This window comes from Ceratotherium simum, chromosome 2 (genome assembly GCF_057802395.1).
Source record: "Ceratotherium simum simum isolate JZ-2026a chromosome 2, ASM5780239v1, whole genome shotgun sequence".
Classification (NCBI taxonomy): Eukaryota; Metazoa; Chordata; class Mammalia; order Perissodactyla; family Rhinocerotidae; genus Ceratotherium; species Ceratotherium simum.
In genome coordinates this window covers 24378155-24404471 of record NC_141901.1, presented here as the reverse complement: position 1 = coordinate 24404471, position 26317 = coordinate 24378155, and the positions used below count along the sequence as shown (strand labels likewise).

General features: G+C 37.2%; 1 long non-coding RNA gene across 1 annotated transcript; it reads right to left on the bottom strand.

Moving 5' to 3' along the window:
* Window positions 1-583: 583 nt before the first annotated feature.
* On the bottom strand, window positions 584-26317 carry LOC147917774 (uncharacterized). The gene is made up of 4 exons (XR_015548850.1): window positions 26011-26317; window positions 24453-24556; window positions 2115-2289; window positions 584-778 (listed from the first exon to the last, which is right to left on the bottom strand). It is a non-coding gene; the product is annotated as an uncharacterized LOC147917774 (long non-coding RNA).

The window sequence follows — 26317 nt, the reverse complement described above, 5'->3', positions numbered from 1 at the left end:
AGAAATGCACCATTAGATGATTTCGTGGTTGTGTGAACATCACAGAATGTACTTACACAAACCAAGATGGTACAGGCTACTACACACCTAGGCTATATGGTACTAATCTTATGGGATCACCGTGGTACACGCGGTCCGTCGTTGACCGAAACATTGTTATACGGTGCATGACTGTAAATTGTTAGGTAAGATTGAAGACCAGAAACAAACACACGCCTAAGTAGTACCTTCTCCAGAGGCCAGTTAAGACGATTGTGTTGAGATTCCTAAGAAGACTATGTTCTTTTTGCTCCTGGACATTAGACCTTTTCCTATATCCACTGTTTGATTTTATACACTAAAAGTCTCAAATGATCCCAGAGAAATTCCCAAAGTTAGTTATCTAAACCAGATTAAATAGAAAAGTCATGTTGTGGATTCTTCAAAATTCATCAACCTGGCACCTTCATTGGGATATCACGATTTTCTAGACAGCAGCTGTTAGCACATCCATTTCAAGATTATTAAAAACTCACTGGATGACAGGATTCTTTGCCATTCTTTGGTGATTATCTCATACCAATTCCACAGTTTCCAAGCCTTCAGAACTTTCTTGAAAATTTGTATTTATTGGTAAATTTCTAATCAAACAAGATGTACAAAGTAGTGCATTAAATTCAAGGATAGTCATTCTGGAATATCATAGGTGAAAGGAACTCCCACCAGTCCTCTAAATTATTGCCTAGACCCTCAGTCCTCAGTCTCAGTGGACATCTTCTCTGCTTCTTGTTGTTTTATCCTGAGGAAATAACAGTCCTTGGTAGAACATTATAAAGTCATTTCCTTACAACCATGCTCTCCTGAAGATTTGGAAGCCTCACTTCCCCTGTACTTTAGACTTTTCTTAGTAGAGTATCCAAGCTAACAGTGCCCCCTGAGAGAGCTAACTAGTTAAGCCCATAGCTCTTAATGCCTTTTTAACTTGGAAGGGATCTTAGAGGTCACTTTGTTTAACCCCAATATTAAAATTGAAGTGGCTCTTAAGAAAAGGGTCTGAGGGCCGGCCCCGTGGCTTAGCGGTTAAGTGCGCACACTCCGCTGCTGGCGGCCCGGGTTCGGATCCCGGGCGCGCACCGACGCACCGCTTCTCCAGCCCTGCTGAGGCCACGTCCCACATACAGCAACTAGAAGGATGTACAGCTATGACATACAACAATCTACTGGGGCTTTGGGGGAAAAAATAAATAAATAAAATTTAAAAAAAAAAAAAAAAGAAAAGGGTCTGATATCAAGCGATATTAAGAAAGATAAAGTTCAGCCAACTTCTTTGAAACTACAACTGTGATGATGGGGGCTAAATGGCAGGAGAGGATCTTGGAGTCACATGGGTCTTTGAGGGGCACAGTCCTGGTCTCATGACAAAGATGACACAAGATGACAAGGCATCTGGGGAGGCTGATTACATCTGCCTTGCAGTTTGTGGGTGAAAGAGTGGGTTGATTCTGATGACTATGGTGAGCTCTTCCTTCCTCCTATTCCAAAAAGGTGAGTGGCCAAGAATTGTGTGGTTTTGAGATGGCCCTTCACATGAATATCATAGATGGTGCACATTTGTTTATTTTTTATTTTGGTGGAAAATGTTTTTCCTAACTAGTGTGGTGATCATGACGTATTTCTGAATTTCATGAAGTATATTTCTGCATCAAGGTCAGAGAAATAGTGGGGGAGAAACAAAAAACAAGCATAAAAAACCATTTTCTTCAGGCTTTAAGAAGGGGTAGCTACCACCATGGTCAGTGAATAGCTTTCAGGATCACTTTTGTAATCTCATTCGCCCCTAAGCCCTCCACGTCCACTGTGGTCAGGGTTTCACAGGCCCACAAGAAGGCAGTCCTTACGTTTGTGTTGTCTTTAAGTGTGTCCTACAGATTGACGGTCGCCTTCTCTTCCCCACTCTAATTAAAGCCAACCTTCAAATTCAGCTTAGGGACACCCCTCCTGCTATTCCAGCCCCTCACTATTCCAGCTTAGAAGCCATCAGTAGACTCATCCCACCATTAAGCAGAGACTTTACTCAACCCCCAGATTTATCCCTTTATCCTTTAGATTTATCCCTTTAACCCAGATCCCAGTACCTGGTACAGAATGTGAGGTCGATGGTGTCAGTGAGCCAAGTTGATTACTTCTGGCTCTGCTCTTTGTGTGGTTCTTTGCTGCTTCATATGTAGTTTCTCCCAATCTGCTGTCTCTTGCTGTTCCTTATATTTATACTTCTGCATCTTCTTCCAGAGAATCCAGTCCATGCTGCTGCTTTAGGAGGTCATCAAAAACTACTTGTGACTGGCCATTGGCAATGGAATATATCATGGGACCTTATGTGACAGATAGACCTAAACTGTACTAGTGTGTAGTTTGAGAATTTGGGGCAAGTTATTCACTTAATGGTGGGGCATTTACAAAGAAACTAGTCAAACACCTCTATATTTTCTCTCTCCTCCCTCCCTTTCCCACCAAATTTCTTGAGAGAGTAAACTGTATCTACTCCCTTCATCTCATACCTTGTCCATTTAAATCTGATTTCATTTCCCACACTCCCTCCACACATATGCAAACTCTGAAACACTCACTGTAACTTCCAGATGCAATATAGCTTTTCTTGAATTCTATCCTCACTAATCTTACTATTAAGTTTGATGTAGCTGTTAACTACCTTTTTTTTCCCTTAAATATAGATGAATCATACTTCTTTAAAAAAAAATTTTTTTTTTCTTGTGATGAGAATTTTTTTTTCCCCTCCCCAAAGTCCCAGTGCATAGTTGTATATTCTAGTTGTAAGTCCTTCTAGTTCTTCTAGGTGAGCCCCCATCATAGCATGGGTACTGAAAGACGAGTGGTGTGGTTCCATGACCGGGAACTGAACCTGAGCTGCTGAAGTGGTGAGAGCCCCAAACTTTAACCACTAGGCCATCAAGGCTGGCTCTTAACTACCTTCTTGAAAATTGTCTTCCTTCGTCTTCGATTGGAACACAGTTTGCCTCCTAACTCTGACTAACTTACTTCTATCTCCTTCGTTGGCTCCTCTTGTGCCTTACTTAAAATACAAGTACATCCCAAGATTTGTCCTCAACCCAGTTTCTCTTCCTTGTCTATACCTCTTTCCTGGTGATTTTAAGTACTCATACTGTTTCAATTAACACCTCTATGCAGATGCTCCCAGATCTTTACCCCTAGTCCAACTTATGTAGAGTTCAACTTTCATATTTTCAACTGTCTGCTGGATCATGTCTTATAGATAATCCTCCTACTCTTTCAAATGCAGCAGTTTAAAAGTGAACAAATCTTCACCTCCAAACCAGCCCCTCCTCCTAACTTCTCTATTAATATTTGTGCAAAAAAACATGCCACAAACATTGAAATAAGTTTAAAACTGAATAATCTTTCACTCCGCCATCTCCATCAATCCCATGTCTAATGAGGTGACGTTCATTGAGGTGACATATCTAACGAGGTGGCAGTCATTGAATGCCTACTATATGCCAGACTCTGGGGATGTAGTGTAAAAAAAAAATAAAAAAGAGAGGTCTTACCCTAGAGAACCAATTACAAGGGGAGGATAGAAAATTATTCACTCATTTGACGAATATTTATTGAATACCTACTAAAAGCCAGGCACTGTTCTGGGTGTAAAGTCCTTCAATCCTACCTCTGCAGTGTCTCTCAAGCCTACTCTAGCCCAGCTCAGGCCTGGTTAGAACTTCCAGATCTAGATATATATATATATATATATATATTTTTTTTTTGCTGAGGAAGATTTGCCCTGAACTAACATCTGTTGCCAATCTTTCTCTTTTTGCTTGAGGAAGATTCATCCTGAGCTAACATCTGTGCCAATCTTCCTCTATTTTATATGTGGGTCACCACCACAGCATGGCCGCTGACAAGTGGTGTAAGTCTGTCCAGGGCACAGGAACCAAACCCAGGCCGCTGAAGTGGTGCACACTGAACTTAACCTCTAGGCTATGGGGCCGGCCCCCTGGATCAATATTTTTAAAATGGGAAAAATGGGCTTCTTGCCTTTAGTATTTTATTTTTTCTACTAGTAATTATCATATTAGCTGTGGGCTTAAAATAGATACTTTTAAGAAGTATTTGTTTATCCTAAATCATTATGACCAACTTTTCCTTTTTCTTTTCTATATTAAAATTTTATTTGTTCCTTTATCTTCCAAAGCTTCTTAACAGACCCTCCATCCTCCATCTCTGCATGCTACAACTCAGCCCTTATGCTGCCATCAGACAAATATTCCTGTAACAGAGCCCTAAGGTTACTTTCTTGTTTTAAAATGTTTGAAGGCTCAACAAATATAATCCAAATTCTGCAGTTAGGAAATCAAGACCCCCATCCTGAGACCTGAGCTCCAATCTCTCCTTCTGGTCTTACCACCCAGTTCTCTTTCATGTATACCTATTCTCCATCCAAACAGGATTACTCAGTGTTCACAAACATCTGATACTTTCTTTTCTTACCCAAAGTTGTGCCTTCCACTTGGAACACCATCTGGTCTATCTCTATTCACTGAAAGTTTTCTTTTCTCTTTCAAAGTTCAGTTAATTGCTTTATCATTATAAATATTTGTGCCTTATTCTCCCTTATACCTTCCATGGATGGCAAGGACAGAGTTCTAATCACATATATGATAAGTCTATCCACGACTCCACATACAAATTGCAAAGGGGCCTTCTCATTACAGATGCTGAGTAAGTATTTACTAAATAAATGTTACCAGAAACAACTCTCTAGTAGTTTCACATGTGTACATTATTTCTTTTCAACATGATTATAAAGTCTTCAAGTGCAGGAACAATGTTTCTTCCCTTTCCCTTTGTTTTCTACATAGTTCTTGTGCAGAACTATAAACAGAGGAAGAGAATAAATGTTAGCAGAATGAATAAGTGATAAGTTATGCTTTTTCATAGGAAAACACAATATTATATTAAAATCCATAGTCATATTCTAAAGTCTAAGATTAATGCCATGTTTGGAAACTAGGGAAAGAAAAAAACTGTAGCTGGCATATTAAGATCCATAACATTCTTTGGCTATTTTTTTATGTTTTCTAAAGAACTATTGCTTCTCTATAATAAATCTATCATTTTTTATGTGCTTATTTTGTAACTCTACCTCACTGAACTCCACTATTAGTCCTTTAAAAAAATTTATCTTAATTTTCCTAGGAGATAATCATTATTTGTAAAGATAATTTTGTCTCTACTTCAAAATAGTTATATAATTGCTTTCTTTTTCTTATCATATTGCATTGGTTAGAACTTCCAGATCAATATTTTTAAAATAGAAAGAATGGGCCTCTTGCTTTTAGTGTTTTTTTCCTACAAATAATTATCATGTTAGCTGTTGGTTTAAATTAGATATTTTATTTTAAGAAGTATTCATCTATCCTAAACCACTGTGTCTAACTTTTCCTTTTTATATTAAATTTTTATTTGTGCTGTTATCTGATTGCTCTCTCAGAACTATGTAACTTAAGTGAAGTGGAGATTTGGCAACTGTTCAGTGATATGATCAATTATAGACAGCAAAGCCAGATAACTTAAATCATGAGTCATTTTGCCTATCTTTATTGATAAAATTATCAAGAGAACTGATGAACATACATTAGCCTTTGTACCAGTTAGACATGAACTCTCTGGAATAAAGGTAACAAAATATGAAAATGCCAGTGAATTCTTCTATCCTTTCATGCAGTCATTCAACAAATATTTATTGAGTGCTGTGCCAGACACTATTCCAGGGCTGGGCTATGGGAATGAATAAGACAAAGTCCTTGTTCTCATAGGGCTTTCGTTCTAGAGAGGGAAAACAAGAAATTAACAAATAAGTGAGCAAGATATTTTCAGATATTCGTTAAGTGCTATAAAGATAGTAAAAGATGATGATGTATTAGAGAGTGACTGATAGGGATAGGTTATTTCAGCCAAGGTGGTCACAGAAGGCTTCTCCAAGGAGTGATATTTGAAAAGAGACCGACATGACAAGAAGGAGCCAGCTCTATGAAGACAACAGGGAGAGAGCATTGCAGGCAGAAGAAATAGCAAATGCAAAGACCCTACAGTGAGAATGATCTTGGCATTTTGCAAGAACAGAGAGGGCTGAAGAGTAGTGATCAGAAGGAGAACAATAGGACACAAGTTTGGAGTGGTGCGAGGACCAGGTGACGGTGAAAAAATCTAGATTACATGTACTGATGGAAATCATTTTTAAGGATGAGGATAATAATACATTTGCCAAGAGGAAATATTTATACTTAGAAGATTTACAATGCAAGTTATAAACACTTATAAAATTAACTCAAATCTTAAGTAGAAAATAAGCCTAAATAAGGCGAACAAGCTCTCTCCTACATTCTATTCCACATCAACATTCTCATTTACTTGTGTTTTGTCACCCTGAATGGCAACAAAGATCTTGGAACGATAACACGCATTCCCCAGAGCAAAATTTTCTTATGCAACAGATTGTGAGCCAAGATCTTTCTGGCCGTTTAGGCAGTGCAGAGAGACACATCATCCCAACCAGTTAGCCATGGGCTTTCCAAAGCTGAGGAATCACATCATCTATACTAGTTGCAACCTTCATGGTAAATTAAACAAAACCACATGACTTGGTTCCTTTCTTTGTACTCTTATTTGGAGAGAAGAACCAGCAAATGAAACAGTTTCAGTCCCCACTAAAGTTATCCAAAAATAAAGTATGTAACAAGTCTGGGTGACTCAAGATGGTCACTCTCCATGTGTCTTGATTTAGACTATGGGGCTATTTTTGGTTTGTCATAACTGGCTGGCTGTTGTGGTCTCAGACCAGGCCCGGTACCCTGGTCAAAGCAGTGCTTTGTCACAGGACAGAAGCTTGTGGCAAAAAACCTGGCCACTTACTTACTGTCCCTTTGTGAAAGAAGAACACTGAATCCCAGTTGCGGCTAGATCTGCTGCAATGGCCCCCAAAGCGCTGCTCAAGCCTTTGTTAGACTGAGTTTTAAAATTTCATATAGTGATCATGTTTTTGGAAAGAGCAGCTCACCAGTGAGATCTTTTAGGTCCTAATGGTTTTCATGGAGATTAGAATCAGAAATAAGCAGGGGCAGGCTCCTCTACTCAAACATCACCAGGACGTCATCACTCCTTAGGCAAGCAAAGCACTTAGCATAGGGCCTGGAATAGAGTAACCCCTTCATAAAAGTCCCCTAGTTATTGTTGTATCTTACATTTATCTGGCCCCAAAAAGGATTCTTTGGAAGTTTCTGGAGCAGCATTCCAAGACCACTCTAAGAATTAGGCCAGTACTTTTTCACTGGTCTCCAGAAAAACAAGAAAAAAAATTTTTAGAAAACACACACGCATATGCATATGAAACAGTTTAAAGTTATCATGTATCACTTCTTGTTGATTGCCTTTACTCTGATATTTTTGTCCTTCTTACTGAGTTTTTCTTTAAGGTCACATATTCTTTCTTTTAGTAAAGAATGTTGCTAGTAAATGGTAGTAGTTGTTGTTTTAAATGTCCTTATTTGGCAAAATTAAACAGTGGCATCTCAATGCCAATCTCCCCAATTTTTTGGAAATTCACTGGACTCTAAACCCTAAATCTGGGAACCACTAGCCTAGATGTTTATAGCCTCTAGTTGTCTGGCCTATCTGGTCCCTACTATAGTATATGGGATAGATAAATGCGCACTCTGTAGCCTCTTTACCAATTTACATCTTTCTTCTATGTGATGTCTTGTAACTGAAAGCTGGGGACCTGCAAGGGAGGGAAGGGGTGTGGTAAGGAAGCAGGAATAAATATTAGCCATTAATATCACTAGTATTTATATTAGTATAAATATATACTAGGAGCAAGAGGTAAGGCCAAATAAATAAAACACACAAATTCTTAGTGTGATAAGTATGGAAGATCAGGAGGTTTTTCTAATATCAACTTGTAAATGATTTGTTTTGTAATAATATGAACATATTTTAAATATTAACTGCTTCTGTCCCTTCAATGTTTGCTGCCCTTAGTTTTCAATATAAATTGTGCTTTAGACATTCCTTTTAAGAAATATTTAATACCCCAAGGCAAATAGGTTTTTCTATAATTAAATCAGTCTAAATCATTGTTAGATCATGCTTCATGATACGGCTTGTATATAAGAACGTAATAACTAAGTGGCTATTTTTATACTAGCAGGACATCCTGGCTAGAGTACAGGACTCTGAGATGCAGGTCTTGTATTCAGCTAAGTCACTGATTTACCGTATCACATTGGGAAAATTGCTTAAGCTGCCTCTGTTCCATTTTTATAAATTTGCAATAGTAAAATTTGTCACTAATAGCCCAACATCAAGGTTGTTGATGAAAACAGATTATTACAAATGATGACCTTATCTACTGGAGGGTAGTTACCTGTGTATTTGAAGGTCATATAACTACCATATTACATCTATAATTAACAGCATAAGGAAAGAATAAAAATCTGGATTAATAAATTTGCAATGACATAATAACAACTACCATTTATCCAGCATTTATTAGGTACCAGGCATTACACTAAGTGCTTCATGAACATTGTCTGATTTACTCTTTGAGGAAGGCACTTTTACTGCCTTCAACTTACAGTTCAGGAAATTGGGGCTTTTGGAGATAATTCCCCATGGGTAACAAATGCCAGGCTGGGAGGCCTCTTGGGAGACAGGCAGCCCGCCTATTCCCATGGAGCAGTATTGACTCCCTCGGAATCTGTGTGTGTTGACGGGAATCTGTGTGTGTTGACCAGGCTAGTGAGTATGCATTTCCCCCTCCAACACCTAATAAGGTAATATTTTCCTTTGTATTCCTCTAGTTCCTTACATAAAGAATTCTTAATTTCCCTTTGTCTTTTGTCATTTGACTTTCACTTCCTGTTTGGGGTTTTCTGCTTTTATCACTGAGTCTTCATCACTGCCCTGCTTCATTCCTCTTCTTGGTGGATTTGACCTAAGTTCCAGTTTTGGTGCCTTTTCCTTCGTGTTTCGGTTCCTTACGCAGTCTGTGTTTAGCGAGTGAAGTTACCTTTTATGGTTTCCTTCTCTTTTTCTTACTGGAGGTTTTCTAGTTTTCCTATATTCTTTTGATATGTATATGTTTACCTTAAAGTGGTTTACTTTGGAGCCCTCTGGGTTAGACTTCAAAAAGAATTTTCTGAGATAAGTGCTGCAATGTATTAGAATATATATGTGTATATATTTTTTTGTGAGGAGATCAGCCCTGTGCTAACAACTGCCAATCCTCCTCTCTTTTTGCTGAGGAAGACTGGCCCTGGGCTAACATCCATGCCCATCTTCCTCCACTTTACATGGGACACCGCCGCAGCATGGCTTGCCAAGCAGTGCGTTGGTGCGTGCCCAGGATCCGAACCGGCGAACCCCGAGCCGCCGCAGCGGAGCACGTGCACTTAACCACTTGCACCACCAGGCCGGCCCCTGTATTAGAATATTTTATTGAAGAGGATTATAAATGCCTACAGGTTTTTTGTTTTTATTTTTATAAGGAAAGGATAAACAGTGACAGAAAGAAGATGGATGGAGGAATTTGAATGTTATCTTTCTGAGACGCAGAAAGAGAGAGAGAAATTGATGGTCTCCAATGATAGACTTCTACTTGGAGAATTCTGGCCTATTTGTATGATTTCAGTGTCTAGAATAATAGAACTCATAAACAGAAATTATCATCACATTAGATATTTTGCTAGGTAAATTTTGATTTGTTTAGAAACAAAGACATTATTCTACCCAGTGTGCTTTTGATGCATATTACTGGGAGTCCAGGTTCTAAATGGTTTAATGAACTGGCCATGGCAGCGTAGTATACGGAAACAAATACTGGATTGGGAGGAGACCTAGGTCTAGTCCTGGTTTTACCAGTAACTAGCTGTGTAACCTCAAGCAAGTTGTCTATGTTCTCCAAGTCTGTTTCCTTACTAGTACAATGAGTTGAAAGGATTGGGAGACCTACCCCTAAGGTCTTTTCATACCTTACAATTCTCAGTACAACACATTTTTTCCCCTTCTCTGTAAAAACTTGGAAATTTTTCATAACTAAAAGAAAGCTCTCTGGGGAAGGAAGACCATCAGTAACTCGAGTCTTTCCATAGTTAGGTCTGGGTAACTAATACTTCCAAATTCCCCACATATGTGCATATCAGCTATTTTCTAGAGAATGGTAAAATTCTATTGTAATATCCCCTTGTGATTGTGATTATATCTGAATCAAATACCTTATTTAGAGGTTACCTGAACTACACTTACAGAAAGCAACGCATTTTGGGTTTTGTTGTTGTTGTTGTTAAGTAGCAGTTTTACTGCTTAACCTGAAATATTAGATGCCAAAAGTCTGCCTATCTTTGAAAGCACATACAACTCGAAAACAGCTTTTGTGGCTGAAAAGATTATGTAGATACTAAGCAAGATGTTCAGAAGAAACTAAGTGCCCTAGGAAAGCTTCTCTGACCCTAGCATTTGGAAAGCTAATGTTGTTTTCTAAAAGATATAACTAAGGGGGCCGGCCCCGTGGCATAGCAGTTAAGTGCGCACGCTCCACTGCTGGCGGCCCGGGTTCGGATCCCGGGCGCGCACTGACGCATCGCTTCTCCGGCCATGCTGAGGTGGCGTTCCATATAAAGTGGAGAAAGATGGGCAAGGATGTTAGCCCAGGTCCAGTCTTCCTCAGCAAAAAGAGGAGGATTGACATGGGGATGTTAGCTCAGGGCTGATCTTCCTCACACACACACACACAAAAAAAGATATAACTAAGGAAGAAGACCTAAGAGCCTATATTTCAGGATAATGGAGTCTTCACAGAATTTTAAAGTTGGGTGGAGTCTTGATGATCATCTAGTTTAAGCATCTACTCAGCACGGGCATTACCTCCCAACATTCTGGCCATTTGGTGATCCAATCCTCTGCTTTAACATGTCCTGTGACAGGGAGCTTACTACCTCATTATACAGATCATGCCATTGAAAGAGAGCTTTATTCATTGAAAAATTCTCCTGTAAATACTCATTGGGCTAGGTTTGATGGAAGCCATTCTTAGCTGCAAATTGTAGCATATACTTATTCTTTGCCTGCCCCTTACATTTGTGGGTGCCAGGACAAGAGTACAAATGGAGAACCACATGCCATGTGTCTAAATACGTAAAAGTTATAAATCAAGCTAACAAACAGTTAAGTAAAGCATGTTCTATATTCCTAGCTTGACCTTCACAACACCTATTACGGACTGAACTGTCCTCTCGCTAATTCATATGTTGAGGCCCTAACCCCCATATGAGGTAACACCTTTAAGGAGGTAAAGTTAAATGAGGTCAAAAGGGTAGGGCCCTAATCCAATAGGACTGGTGTCCTTATAAGAGGAAGAGACACCAGAGATCTCTCTTTCCCTGCATGTGCACAGAGGAAAGGCCATGTAAGGACACAGCAAGAAGGCAGCTATACGCAAGCCAGGAAGAGAGACCTCACCAGAAACCAACCTGTGACACCTTGATCTTGAACTTTCAGCCTCCAGAACTATGAGAAAACAACTATCTGTTGTTTAAGCCACCCAGTCTGTGGTATCTTGTTATGACAGCCCAAGCTGACTAACACCCAAGTAAAAACTGGTGAAAGCTGTGGTTTTTATATGAGCAAGATATAAAAGTCAACAGAATTTCCTTATTATTAAATATGTCTGGGTGTCTGTTAATGAGCTGACAATGTTAGATGAGTAAAAAAGACATACATAATTCAAAAATACTTTATTATTGCTCTCATTTCAGTGAAGTCTCTTGCCGGGGACTAAGGTAAGGGTGAGACTGCCATTTTATTCAAACCAAAACCTGTAAACATCACATGCTAAGTCTTTCAGCCAACTCCATATTTGAATTATTATCTTTGTGTTTTAGAGTTGTCTTAGGATACAAGCACCATGTAGAGGTTCAGGACTTTTTCTTAAACTTGAGGGCATTTTATTCAAATGTAAAAACATTTTATACACCAAAGCAAAGAAAAATAAAGAAATGAATAAATCTTACATTGTGCCACAAGAACTGAATCACTGTAATTGCATTGTATTGCACATGCAAGTCTTTGTTTTATTCCACCTCCATTTATCTCTGAGCTGCATTTGCCAAAAAACTCGAAGTTAGATTCCAAAGGCAGAGCAAAGACAAATTAGGATCTCCCTTTTCAATCCTCTAAAAGAGAAGATTATAAGTTTATCTATACTTAGGCAACTATCTTTTTGTCTACTTTAATATCATTTTCTTCACAAATGAAAGAAAAGATATAAAAACTAAGTTAATACCTGCCCTTGGTTTTAAGAAGTGCAAAAGAATATAAAATGAAAAGTAAAAATCTTTTTCTTTACTTTTTATTTTTTTTTGACGAAGATCAGCCCTGAGCTAACATCCATGCCAATCCTCCTGTTTTTTTGCTGAGGAAGACCGGCCCTGAGCTAACATCTATTTGCCAATCCTCCTCCCTTTTTTTCCCCTTTATCTCCCCAAAGCTACAGTAGAAAGTTGTATGTCATAGTTGCATAGCCTTCTAGTTGCTGTATGTGGGACGCGGCCTCAGCATGGCTAGACAAGCGGTGCGTCAGTGCGTGCCTGGGATCCAAACCCGGGGCCGCCAGTAGCAGAGTGCGTGCACTTAACTGCTAAGCCACGAGGCCGGCCCCTCTTTTTCTTTACTCTTATTTCTAAGCCCCAGAAACATCTATGAGAGTTAACGACTGTTAACATTTTCTTGTGTAGCTTTCCAGAATTTTTCTAGGCATATACAAGAACCTAACTTTTTTTTTTTTTTCACATTAGTGGGATCATGCCATACATGATCATCTGTATTTTACCTGTTTTTAAACATAACAATTTATCTTGAAGATATTTCCATTTCATCACTAATAGAACAAGCTTATTTCCTAAAGTTCTTTAAAAACTAAATGAGATAATTGTGTATCATTATTAGCACCAGATCTGGGGTCTATCAAGCTCTCAAAAAATATTAGTTTCCTTCCTCTCTTTCATTTTTACAAAGATCACCTGGATTTGTGATTGTGATTCTGGAGGATTCTATTATTTAAATGTAGATGTAGGTGTAGACAGTCACAGAATTACAGAATTTCTGAGTGGACGGCTCTTACAAGTTGCCTGATTCAAGTGATAGAGCCTGTACCCAAACCAAGTCTTTGCTTTCAGTTTGGTGTTCATTTAATCCTCTTCATTTCTAATATAATTTTGATTTTTATCTATTGTTCATCTTAAAAATTAAAGTAGAACATGTAAAGGTGTTAAACAACGGTAATAAACTAGTTTGTGTATACTGCTCAAAAGAAACAAGCTAGTAATTTTCATTTAGAGAAGGTAGCTCAAACCGAAGATAATATATGGTTTATTTGAAAAATATAAATTGTGGCAAAAATTCAAAAGTATTACTTCTGGGAAGGACTTAGGGTCTAGAGTGGAAGACTACTTCTTACTTCTTCCACTGTCTGAATTTATTTGCACATGCATTCATTTTTCTATTTTAAAAACCAGGATTAATATATGTAGGTATCTGGTCAATGTTTAGTGTCCTTGAGTTTTACTGGGGTGGGGGGGTGGGGGTCCATCCCTCAAAGCCTTTAAAATGCTGATGGAAGGAATGGAGATCCAGTGTTCAGGGTGGAGAAGAGGTGGGTAAACATCAAGAATCCAGGAGAGTGCTCTAATACTGGAAAGGAAACAGAATTTGGGAGTTCTTTGTGGAGGATAAAGGAAATGATGATAGGAGCTTATACCATGAAGCATGGACAATGATTTTTTACTTTACAGTTGTTCCCAAAAACATTGGTTTGTTTGAGCATAAGATACAGAGGCTAGCGAAAAAATGTGAAAAGCACAACTACTCAATTTAATTTGGCTGAAAAAGTTAGGGAATAACTGATTGGGCTAACATAATAGTGATGTAGATTAAGCTATCTGGTTCTAAAGAGACTAGCTTGTTTTCCTCCTAAACATATGATCATCAAAGAAGCCACCTAAAGTGAGGTTAGGCAACCCACCACATGACCAAAGTCACCCACTCAGAATCCCATCTGAAAAACGGAAATTCTGAAAAACTCATGTTTACATCACAATGATGTAGTGAAGGCACAATAGAACAAAGCAAAAAAATCTTAACGCTTAAATTTAGGCAATTCAAGTATTCTGTTATTTAAAAGTCATTCAAAGCATAGAACCATAGCATTGGAAGGAAACTTAAAGGTCACTGAGCCCTCTCATTTTACAGGTGAGGAAACAAACAGGGACCCGGGGACCAGTCTAGGTGTCACAGCTAGTCAGAGGAACACCAGCACTAGAATCCAGGTCTCCCAAGTCAGTGCTTTGGTTGTACTACTGCACCTCCTCCCAGAGAATGTTTACTTCTAGTGGTTTGCCCCATCTTATGCCAATGCCCTCTTTTAAAAATGATTTTATAATTTTTTCCCTCTACTAATTGTATGAAATTATAATTTACTTGGGAAAAATGTTTAACAGACACCTAAATTATATAAAGACACTTACTTCCTTTATGAAAGGTGTAGTAAAGTTACGACTGTCCCTCCAATATTTCTGATCCTAGGCTATAGGTATGGGACAGAAGATGGGTGTGAAAATGTGGGTATCTCATTGAAAGATTCACATTACATACCCACACACAAACCAAGCATATTGACAAAAACAGACCATGCCTATTCAAGGGTATCAAATAGATATTGTAGAAAAAAGGATAAGAGTAGAGAGCCTTATTTGATTCATTCCAAAATACTAGCAATAATAATTCACCTTTTGTAGCTTTTGCTAGTCCTTCAAATTCTCTCAATAAGAATTTATTGGGTGCTGTCTATGTTTCCTAAGCTCTAAGGTTTCAAACATGAAAAGCCACTATTTATCACTTAAGGAGTTCACTATTTATCACTTAAGGAGTTCACAGTCTAGGAAAGGAGATAAGTAGAGGCAGCAAGCAGGTTTGGTGTCACATACTAACATTATAGTTAATTGGACAGTGACTTTTAGAAAGCAAATATTTTATAAAGCACTGTACTTGATCAGTTCTTCAATTTTCCAGTTTCTAAAATGTTTAAGAATATTTTATTTCTATCCCATCACATAATGAATTTAAGACTGAGAAACTTAAGTTAGTTAAACAAAGAACATTATCGGTTCTCCCCATAATTAGATGACATAAATATATACAAGAGATCCTTTAGCTAGTTTAACTGAAGTGTTAGTATATGCTTTTGAATATTGATGGGAAAGCAATGAGTCATAGTTATTAGCTGTTAAGATCCTATGGCTATACACTTACTCTTACATACACGTTACCCAATTTCTCTATTGATTTAAGTGGTATTTTTATATAGCAAAGAGCTTCAGAACTTCTGGATGGAGAAAATACAAGATTCAAACAACTGAAAATTATATTTTTTAATTCTTTTTAAAATTTTTTATTGCAGTAAGAACATTTACCATGAGATCTACCCTCTTAATAAAATATTAAGTGTATAATACATTATTGTTGACTATAGGTTCAATGTTGTACAGCAGATCTCTAGAACTTATTTATCTTGTTTAACTGAAACTTTATGCATGTTGATTAGTAACTTCCCATTTCTCCTTCCCCTCAGTCCCTGGCAACCACCATTCCACTCTTTGATTCTATGAATTTGACCATTTTAGATAGCCAATGTAATTAGAGTCATGCAGTATTTGTCTCTCTGTGACTGACATTTCACTTAGTATAATGTCCTCAAGGTTCATCTTTGTTGTCACATATTACAGAATCTCTTTCTTTTTTAAGACTGAATAATATTCCTTTATATATATATACACACACCACATTTTCTTTATCTATTCATCTGTCAATGGACATTCAGGTTGTTTCCACATCTTGGCTATTGTGAGTAGTGCAGCAATGAACATAAGAGTGCTGATATCTCTTTGAGATCCTGATTTTGATTCTTTTGAATAAATACTCAGAAGTGGGATTGCTGGATCATATGGTAGTTCTACTTGGAATTTTTTGAGGAACCTCCATACTATTTTCCATAGCAGCTGTACCATCTGACATTCCCACGAACAGTATGCAAAGGTTCCAATTTCTCCACATCCTCACCAACACCTGTCTTTTTTTGTGTGTGTGTGAGGAAGATCAGCCCTGAGCTAACATCTGATGCCAATCCTCTTTTTGCTGAGGAAGATCGGCCCTGAGCTAACATCCATGCCCATCTTCCTCTACTTTATATATGACGCTGCCACAGCATGGCTCAACAAGCAGTGCGTTGGTGCGCGCCCGGGATCTGAACTGGCGAACCCCGGGCCGCCACAGCAGAGCGCGAGCACTTAACCACTTGTGCCACCAGGCCGGCCCCTTTGGTTTTTTGATAATAGCCGTTCTGAAAGGTGTGAGGTGATATCTCCTTGTGGTTTTGATTTGCATTTCCTTGATGATTAGTGACACTGAGCATTTTTTCATATACCTGTTGGTCATTTTCATGTCTTCTTTGGAGAAATATCTATTCAAGTTCCTAGTGCATTTTAAAATCAGGTTATTAGCTTTTTTACTATTGAATTATAGGAGTTCCTTATATTTTGCATTAGTGAGGGTTCTCCAGAGAAACAGAACTAATAGGATATATACATAGATATATATAAGCAATATATTATAGGAATTAGCTCATGGGTTACGGATGCTGAGAGGTCCCACAATCTGCCATCTGCAAGCTAGAGAACCGATAATGCCAGTGCTATAATTCAGTCCCAGTCTGAAAGCCTGAGAACCAGGGGGAATGCTGGTGTAAGTCCTGGAGTCCAAAGGCCCAAGAACCAGGAGCTCCTAGTTAGAAGCACAAGAGAAGATGGATGTCCCAGCTCAAGAAGAAAGAGAATTTACCTTTCCTCTGCATTTTTGTTCTATTCAGGCCCTCAATGGATTGGATGATGCCCACTCACATTGGTGAGGGTGGATCTTCTTTCCGCAGTCTACCAAATCAAATGCTAATCTCTTCCAGAAACACCCTCACAGACACACCCAGAAATAATGTTTTACCTCTTGGAGATTAACCTCATCTCAGATATATGGTTTGCAAATATTTTCTTCCATTTTGTAGGTTGCCTTTTCACTCTGTTCATTGTTTCCTTTGCTGTGCAAAAGCTTTTTAGTTTGAGGTAGTCCCACTTGTTTTTTGCTGCCTGTGCTTTTGGTGTCATATCCATGAAATCATTGCCAAGACCAATGCCATGAAGCTTTTCCCCAATGTTTTCTTCTAGGTGTTTTACAGTTTCAGATCTTACATTTAAGTCTTTCATCCATTTTGAGCTTATTTTTGTGTACAGTGTAAGAGAAGAGTCCAATTTCATTCTTTTGCATGTGGCTATTCAGTTTCCCCAGCATCATTTGTTGAAGAGACTATCCTTTCCCCATTGTGTATTCTTGGCACCCTTATCAAATATCAGTTGACTGTATCTGCGTGCATTTATTTCCACGCTTTCTATTCTGTTCCATTGGTCTATATGTCTATCTTTATGCCAGTACCACATTGTTTTGATTACTGTAGCTTTGTAATATATTTTGAAATCAGAAATTGTGATGTCTCTAGTTTTGTTCTTCCTTCTCAGGATTGATTTGGCTATTCGTGGTCTATTATGGTTCCATATATATTGTAGAATTCTTTTTTCTATTTCTGTGAAAGACGCCATTGGGATATTGATAGGGATTGCATTGAATCTGGATGGCTTTGGGTAGTAGGGACATTTTAACAACATTAGGTCTTCTAATCCATGAACAAGGGAAGTCTTTCCATTTGTTTGTGTCTTCTTTAATTTCTTTCATCAATGTTTTGTAGTTTTCAGTATACAAGTCTTTCACCTCCTTAGACAAGTTTACTCCCAAGTATTTTATTCTTTTTGGTGCTACTGTAAATGGAATTGTTTTCCTAATTTCCTTTTCAGATAGGTTGTTGTTAGTGTTTAAAAATGTAACTGATTTTTGTATGTTGACTTTGCATCTTGTAATTTTACTGAATTCATTTATTAGTTCTAATAGTTTTTTTTATAGCATCTTTAGGGTTTTCCATATATAAGACCTTGTTGTCTACAAATAGGGACAATTTTACATTTTCCTTCCAATTTAGATGCCTTTTATTTCTTTTTCTTGCCTAACTGCTCTATGACTTTCTGTATTATATTGAATAGAAGTCATGAGAGTGGGCAATATTCCCTTGCTCCTGATCTTAGAGGAAAAGCTTTTAGCTTTTCACTGTTGAGTATGTTAGCTGTTGGCTTTCCTTATATGGCCTTTATTATGTTGAGGTACTTTCCTTCTTTTCCCAGTTTGTTGAGGGTTTTTATCGTGAAAGGATGTTTAATTTTGTTAAATCATTTTTCTGCAGCTATTGAGATAATCATGTGATTTTTATCCTTTATTAATGTGAGGTATCACATTAGTTGATTTCCGTATGTTGAACCATCCCTACACCCTAGGCATAAATCCTACTTGGTCATGGTGTGATTCTTTTAATGTGCTGTTGGATTTGGTTTGGTAGTATTTTGTTGAGGATTTTTGCATCTGTATTCATCAGGGGTATTGACCTGTACTTTTCTTTTCTTGTGGTTTCTTTGTCTGGCTTTGGTATCAGGGTAATGCTGGCCTCATAAAATGAGTTTGGAAGTGTTCCCTACTCTTTTAATTTTTTGGAAGAGTTTGGGAAGGGTTGGTGTTAATTCTTCTTTAAATATTTGGTAGAATTTACCACTGAAGCCATCTGGTCCTAGACTTTTCTTTGTTGGGAGGTTTTTGATTACTGATTCAGTCTCCATACTAGTTTTAAGTCTGTTCAGACTTTCTACGTCTTCATGATGTAGTCTTGGTAGGTTGTATGTTTCTAAGAATTTATCCATGTCTTCTAGGTTATCCAGTTTGTTGGCATATATTGCTTATAGTAGTCTTTTATGATTTTTTAAAATTTCTGTGACATCGGTTTTAATGACTTTTTTTTCATCTGACTTTACCTATTTGGGTCTTCTCTTTCTTTTCTTAGCTAGGTAAGGATTTGTCCATTTTGTTTATATTTTTAAAAAATCAACTCTTAGTTTCACTGATTTTCTCTATTTTTCCTCTTTTCTATTTTGTTTATTTTTCTCAAATCTCTATTATTTCCTTTTTTCTTCTATCTTTGGGCTTAGTTTTTCATTCTTTGTTTTGTTTTTTTAGCTCCTTGAAGTATAAAGTTAGACTGTTTATTTTGAGATCTTTCTTCTTTTTTAATGAGTTTATTGCTATGAACTTCCCTCTTAGTACTGTTTTTGCTGTATCCCATAAGTTTTGGTATGTTATGTTTTCATTTTTGCTTGTCTTGACATATTTTCTAATTCCCTTTTTGATTTTTTTTCTTTGGCCCAAAGATTGTTCAAGAATGTGTTGCTTAATTTCCACATATTTGTGAATTTTCCAGTTTTCCTTCTGCTATTGATTTCTAGTTTCATTCCATTGTGGTAAGGAGAGATACCTGATATGATTTCAATCTTCTTAAATTTATTAAGACTTGTTTTGTGACCTAACATGATCTATCCTGGAGAAAGACTATGTGTACTTGAGAAGAATATGTATTCTGCCGCTTTGGGGGGAAATGTTCTGTATATGTCTGTTAGGTCCATTTGGTCTATAGTTTTTTAAGTCCTCTGTTTCCTAACTGATTTTCTGTCTGAATGTTCAATCCATTATTGAAAGTGGAGTTGAAGTCTCCTACAATTATTGTATTGCTGTTTATTTCTCCTTTCATTTCTGTCAATGTTTGCTTTATATATTTAGGTGCTCTGATGTTGGGTGCATACGTATTTAGAATTATTATATCTTCCTGGCAGATTGACCCTTTTATCATTATATAATGTCCTTCTTTGTCTTTTGTGACAGTTTTTGACTTAAAGGCTATTTTGTCTGATATATGTATAGCCACCCCTGCTCTCTTTGGTTACCATTTGAATGGAATCTTTTTCCATCCCTTCACTTTCAGTTTGTGTGTGTCCTTTAAATCTAAAGTGAGTTGCTTGTAGACAGCATATAGTTGGGTCTTTTTTTTTTTTTTTTAAACCATTCAGTCTTTTGATTAGAAAGTTTAATCTATTTACATTTAAAGTAATTATATAGGCATTATAGTAATTATGATAGGGAAGGATTTACTATTGCCATTTTGTTAGTTGTTTTCTGTTAGTCTTGTGGTTCTTTTATCTTTTTCTCTCTTGCTGTCTTCCTAGATGCTTTGTTGATCTTTTTGTATTGATATGCTTTGATAGCTTTCTCTTTTTCTTTTGTGTAACTTCTATAGGTATTTTCTGTATGTGTGGTTACCTTGCAGCTTACATAAAATATCTTATAGTTATAACAGTCTATTTTAAGCTCATAACAACTTAAGTTAAATTACATAAAAAACTCTACACTTTAACTTCTCCTCTCCACAGTTTATATTGTTGTTGTCACAATTTATATCTATTCATATTGTGTCTCTTTTAACATATTTTTAGTTATAGTTATTTTTAACACTTTTGTGTTTTAGCTTATATCTAGAATTAAAAGTGATTTACCCACCACCATGACAGTAATACAGTATTGTATATTTGTCTATATATTTACCTTTACTAATGAGTTTCATACTTTCTTATGCTATCATGTTGCTATTTAGCATCCTAGCATTTAAACTTAAGAATTCTCTTTAGAATTTCTTGCAGGTCTAGTGGTGATGAATTGCCTCAGCTTTTGTTTGTCTAGAAAAGTTTTCCTCTCTCCTTTATTTTGAAAGGCAGTTTTGTTGAGTAGAGTATTCTTGGTCGGCTTTTTTTTTTCTTTCAGCACTTTGAATATATCATCTTATTCCCTTCCAGCCTGCAAAGTTTCTGCTGAAAAATCCACTGACAGTCTTATGGGGGTTCTCTTGTACATGATAAGTTGCCTTTCTCTTGCTGTTTTCAAAAGTATCTCTTTGTTTTTGACTTTTGACAATTTGATTATAATGCGTCTCAGTGTGGATTTCTTTGGGTTCATCTTGTTTGGTGTTTTGGGGGCTTCTTGGATTTGGATGTTCATTTCCTTCCCCAGATTTGGGAAGTTTTCAGCCATTATTTCTTTGAATAAGCTTTCTGGTCCTTTCTCACTCTCTTCTCCTTCTGGGACTCCCATAATGTGCATATTGGTCTACTTGATGGTCTTATAAGTCCCTTAGGTTTTCTTCACTTTCTTTCATTCTTTTTCTTTTTGCTCCTCTAACTGAATTATTCCCAATGACTTCTTCAAGTTTGTTGATTCTTTCTTCTGCTTGATCTAGTGTGCTGTTGAACACCTCTAGTGAGTTTTTCAGTTCAATTATTGCATTCTTCAGCTCTATCATTTCTGTTTGGTACTTTTTTATATTTTCTATCTGTCTGATGAAATTCTTACTTTGTTCAAGCATTTTTCTTTTGATGTCAGTGAGCATCTTTATGACAGTTGTTTTGAATTATCTATCAGGTAAATGATATAATTCCACCTCACTAGGGTTGGTTTCTGGAGATTTATGTTGTTCCTTTGTTCGGAACACATATGCCTGATTCTTCATTTTCCTTGACTCTCTGTGTTGGTGTCTGTGCACCAGACAAAGCAGGTAATCCTCTCAGTTTTCACAGACAGGCCTCGTACAAGAGGAGATCCCCACCAATCAGCCAAGCCAGAGATTCTGGGGCCCTCTACCAACTCTTTCCCTCCCCAGGGAGAAGCTGGAAGTTGTGATTTTAGTCCATGCACTCTGTTCTGATCTGGGGGGCAGAGAGTTATAGCATTTACCCATCCAAACCACTGTCTCTATTCTCCCCCAGGCAGCTAGACTGCATGAGACCCATCAGAGCTCCAAGGTGCTAGTTCTTTAGGGAGCCCTGGAGAAGTTGGGGCTCTGAACATATGGATCAACTCTTTTCCTCCCCAAGGGGTGGCTGAGAGCTGGGGTGGCTGAGAGCTGGGAATTTCATCCACTATGTGCTTAGCAGCGAGGGAGGATTTATGGCACCTACCAGTGCACGCCACTGTCTCCATTCTCTCTCAGGTAGCTAGATTCTGCCAGACCCATCAGAGTTCCAAGACTTGCAAGACTGAAGCCAGTCCTCTGGGGAGCTTCCCTGGAAAAGCTGGGGCATTGCATGTGTGAACCAACCCCTTCCCTCTCCTGGGAGAAGCTGGGAGCTAGGGAGTCTCTTCCTGATTGTACAGTGCTGTGCCAGGGGCAAGATCTCTGGTGACAGGGTGTCCTGAATCTCCTTACTGGCTTCAGTGACTCTGGTTTCTCATTTGCGTGGAGTGCAAGAGCCTTTCAATTAGTTTCTGGATTTCTCACAAAGGGAATCTGTCTATGAAATGTAGCTTAATTGGCATGTTTGTGGGGCAAGGAGGGTCCAGGGCTTCCTATTTCACCATCTTGCTGACTTTACTCCTGAAAATTACGTTCTTCTTATATAGATTTTTCTAAAGTCAAAATAGTTTGCTAAATTTGTGGGGGGGTGGGACTACAAATAAAAAACTCTTCAACATCTGTGATATAGTCTCACTTAAAAAAATTATTTCTAAATTTATGACAGTTCTATTTACAGGAATACATCTTTCAGTACTTCAGAGATCATTGTTTATAAATCATACCAAGTTTGAGAAAAACATTTTTCTGTTTTTAAAAAGAGCTAAAAATTAACAGTAGTCATGAAAAATAAAAGAACTGGTTAGATATTTTTTACAGTAATGTTAAATGTAGATTTAACTGTGAAGAAATATTATTTCATTGAATCTTCATTTAATATATAGTAATTTAGTTCAGGTCAGAATAGAAGTGTTACTATGGACTCTATTAGGTTACCATGGCATTTTTTAGTCTTCAATTTCAAGCATTTCTAGATTCTATTGAAGACAACAAAAATGCTAGCATACTAATAACTGGCCTGTAAGTGGCAAGCAGGCAGTTTATTACTTTGAAAAATAACACTATTAATAAGCTTCCTAGAAAACAGCAGTTAATAATCCTATACAAATAGAAGTCTATTTTAAGGTTTTGAATTTTAGGATGTCCGAGAGACTGAGCTATTTATGTGTAAATAAACATATTCTAATAGACACAAAACAGATAATAGCATAAAATTTATCTTTCTAAAGATTAGTTCAAAAGTTACTTAAAAAATATATTTATTTCCAATGCTTATTCAATAACTAGTGAAGTATAGGTTAAACAATGGCAAATACTCAATGAGTTATAAAAATTATACTTGATTTTCTATTAAGAATTATTATTAATGGAAAGTATATCAAATGAAAGGATAAGGGGTTGAATTTTTCAAAATTGAGAACTATACAAGTGATATAGTAAATTCTCATCAATGGCTAGGGGTTGATATGCAATAGATAACTGAAAATTCTAGTTAGTTGTCCAAACTTTATAGCTTCTAACTAAATGCAATCCTACTTATTAATATAAGCCGTGTCGTAGGAAATAAATGTTTATGGAAGATTGCTTTGAAGAACATGATAGCTGAACGTTACTTGTCGAAGGAACAAGTCCATCAGAAAGTTTTCTGTCTAGATTGTATTCAGAGTTAGTTTAATGGGAGGGCCAGAAAATCCAGTCTAAAGGTACTAAAACATTATTGAAAATGTAAATGCACTTGAGAAAATTGTATTTACCAAAATTTCTTTCAGAAATTAAGATAGGAAGGCATACTCTGATTAACCATTTGGGGTGGGACATGAGATCACAGTGAACATGCTCCAGTCACCAGACAGGTGCTAAACTGCCTCTTAAGGAGGGCAACTACAGTTAAGAGCTCTTGTTTTGCTTCAAGGGGGCTAGTGTGGGGCAAGAGCTACACTGTGCAAGATAACAGAGAGACTAACCTGCCAACCTCCTTCCAGCCTCCCATGAAGTTTAATGGGGTGCCAATTAACAATAACCTGACCAGCCATTCACATGCCCTTGGTTCACCTCAGAGAGCACTATTTAGTCCTTACAGAATTGCCTTTACTTAATAATGCTTTGGGGCCATTAGATATACTAGAAGAAACAGTCACACGAAACACGACAGTCTATCGTAGGGCAAAGGATCCTTTACATAAGATCCACAATAGGTCTTTTGGGAAACAACTGCTTTGTTTTTATCTTAAGGATATTATGCAACTTGCGACTAAGCATATTTTCGCTTTTGCTTTGGATGTTAGGAAACTTAAGGGCCAGATTTGCCATTCCATTCTTGAAACTGTATAGGTTCAGAGCATGCATTTCTCTCCCTCTTATCTCTAGCTTCTGTTTTCTTACCTAATTTTCTTTCACCTGTCTCCTTCAACTTTTTATTTCAATCTTCCATATTACAAATAGTTTTGAAAGTTACCTCTATTCCTTTGTAACACTAGTTGGAGTCCCTGGTTCCAGCGTCTCACGCATTCCTCTTGGTTTATTCCCTCATTTCGATAGAACACCCCCTCCAGTAGTTTCCTAAGACAAGGGTAAATGAGATGTAACTTTTTTGAGATCCTGCTTATTTGAAATTGTCTTTATTCTACCCTCACAGTTGATAGTTTGGTTGGGCAGAGAAAATTCTTTTTTCTGTGCTTATTAGTCAAGAAAAGTGGCATTCTTTGTTTCATTATGTTCAAAATTTAGCTGCTCTAATACCATTGTACTGGTGAAATTATTTAATAACTTTAGGAAAATAGAGCAGGCAAACAACTTTGAACCACTGTTTTCTGAACCTTAATACTATGTAATATATACAAATTAACACTGTATAAAAGTAAGCTTTTGCATTCTTGCTTTATTTTTTCCAAAATATTTAGATACCTATTTTTTCTATGTTGTTTGTATAACTTCCTTACTCTTTTTTTATTATAGATGTCATATGACAAGATGGCTTTTATAGGACAACCTTACTAGCTCTTTTTTGTTGTTTTGCTCTCAGCTTACTCATTCATTCATCATTCATTCAATCATTAATTCAGTAAACATGTCTCCCTTTCTCAATTTCCCATCATGTCTCCTTTCTCTTCTCCATTGCCACTCTTCCTTCTGAAATCTTAACTACCCAGCTAAAAATAAAATAAAGTTTTAAATTCAATTTACAATTTAGGTGCAAAACAAACTTTTATTTTCATGAGTGAAGGAGGTCTAGTAATTTTTTGTATTTATAATGCTAATAATCCAATTTGATATTATATAATTCAATATATCAAGATTTTAAAATAGGATATAAGAAAAATGTTATACTTTTTAAAAATAAAAATTTGGGGGTCCAGCCCCGCAGCGTAGTGGTTAAGTTCGGCATGCTCTGCTTTAGCAGCCCAGGTTCTCGGGTTCAGGTCCCAGGTACAGACCTACACCACTTATCAGTCATGCTGTGGCAGTGGCCCACATATAAAGTGGAGGAAGACTGGCACAGATGTTGGTCCAGGGCTAATCTTCCTCAGTAAAAAATAAATAAATAATAAAAAAAATAATAAAAATCTGGATTGCAAAACCTTTATTATATGGGCCAGCCCCATGGTGTAGCAGTTAAGTGCACGCGCTCCACTGCTGGTGGCCCAGGTTCGGATCCCGGGCACACACCGATGCACCACTTGTCAGACCATGCTGTGGCAGCGTCCCACATAAAGTGGAGGAAGATGGGCACGAATGTTAGCCCAGGGCCAGTCTTCCTCAGCAAAAAGAGGAGGATTGCCAGAGGATGTTAGCTCGGGGCTGATCTTCCTCACACACACACAAAAAAAACACCTTTATTATAACCATGATGTTCCCACACAATGCTCTATTTTTAAAAAATACCTCAAACAGAAAATAGCAATCTAAGTCTGTTAAAAATTTCAATGATTTAAACTTTCAGAATATTAACCATAAATGCTGCTTATATAATATGCCAAAAACTCTACATTTAATAGTTAAGGACGAAGAATTACCAGCTAGCTTCATTACTTGATAGATGTATGCATCCTAAAACATAATTGTAGCTCAGCTTCTAAAAAAGGCAAAAGAAAAGAATGTTTTCAACAAAATTTGGTTAAAAAAAAAATACCATGAAGGACACAGGAAAGGGTAATGCAGTGATGTCTTCTCTTTATTAAGGTTTCAATAGAAGCAAATACACTCAAGAAACCATTTACAAAGGACACAGCCTCATAATTGTTTTAGAGACCAAAGTCACTTCCCTGCCACTGGAATCTGGTTTGTAAAGACAGAAGCAAATTATACACTAAAGTTCTCAAT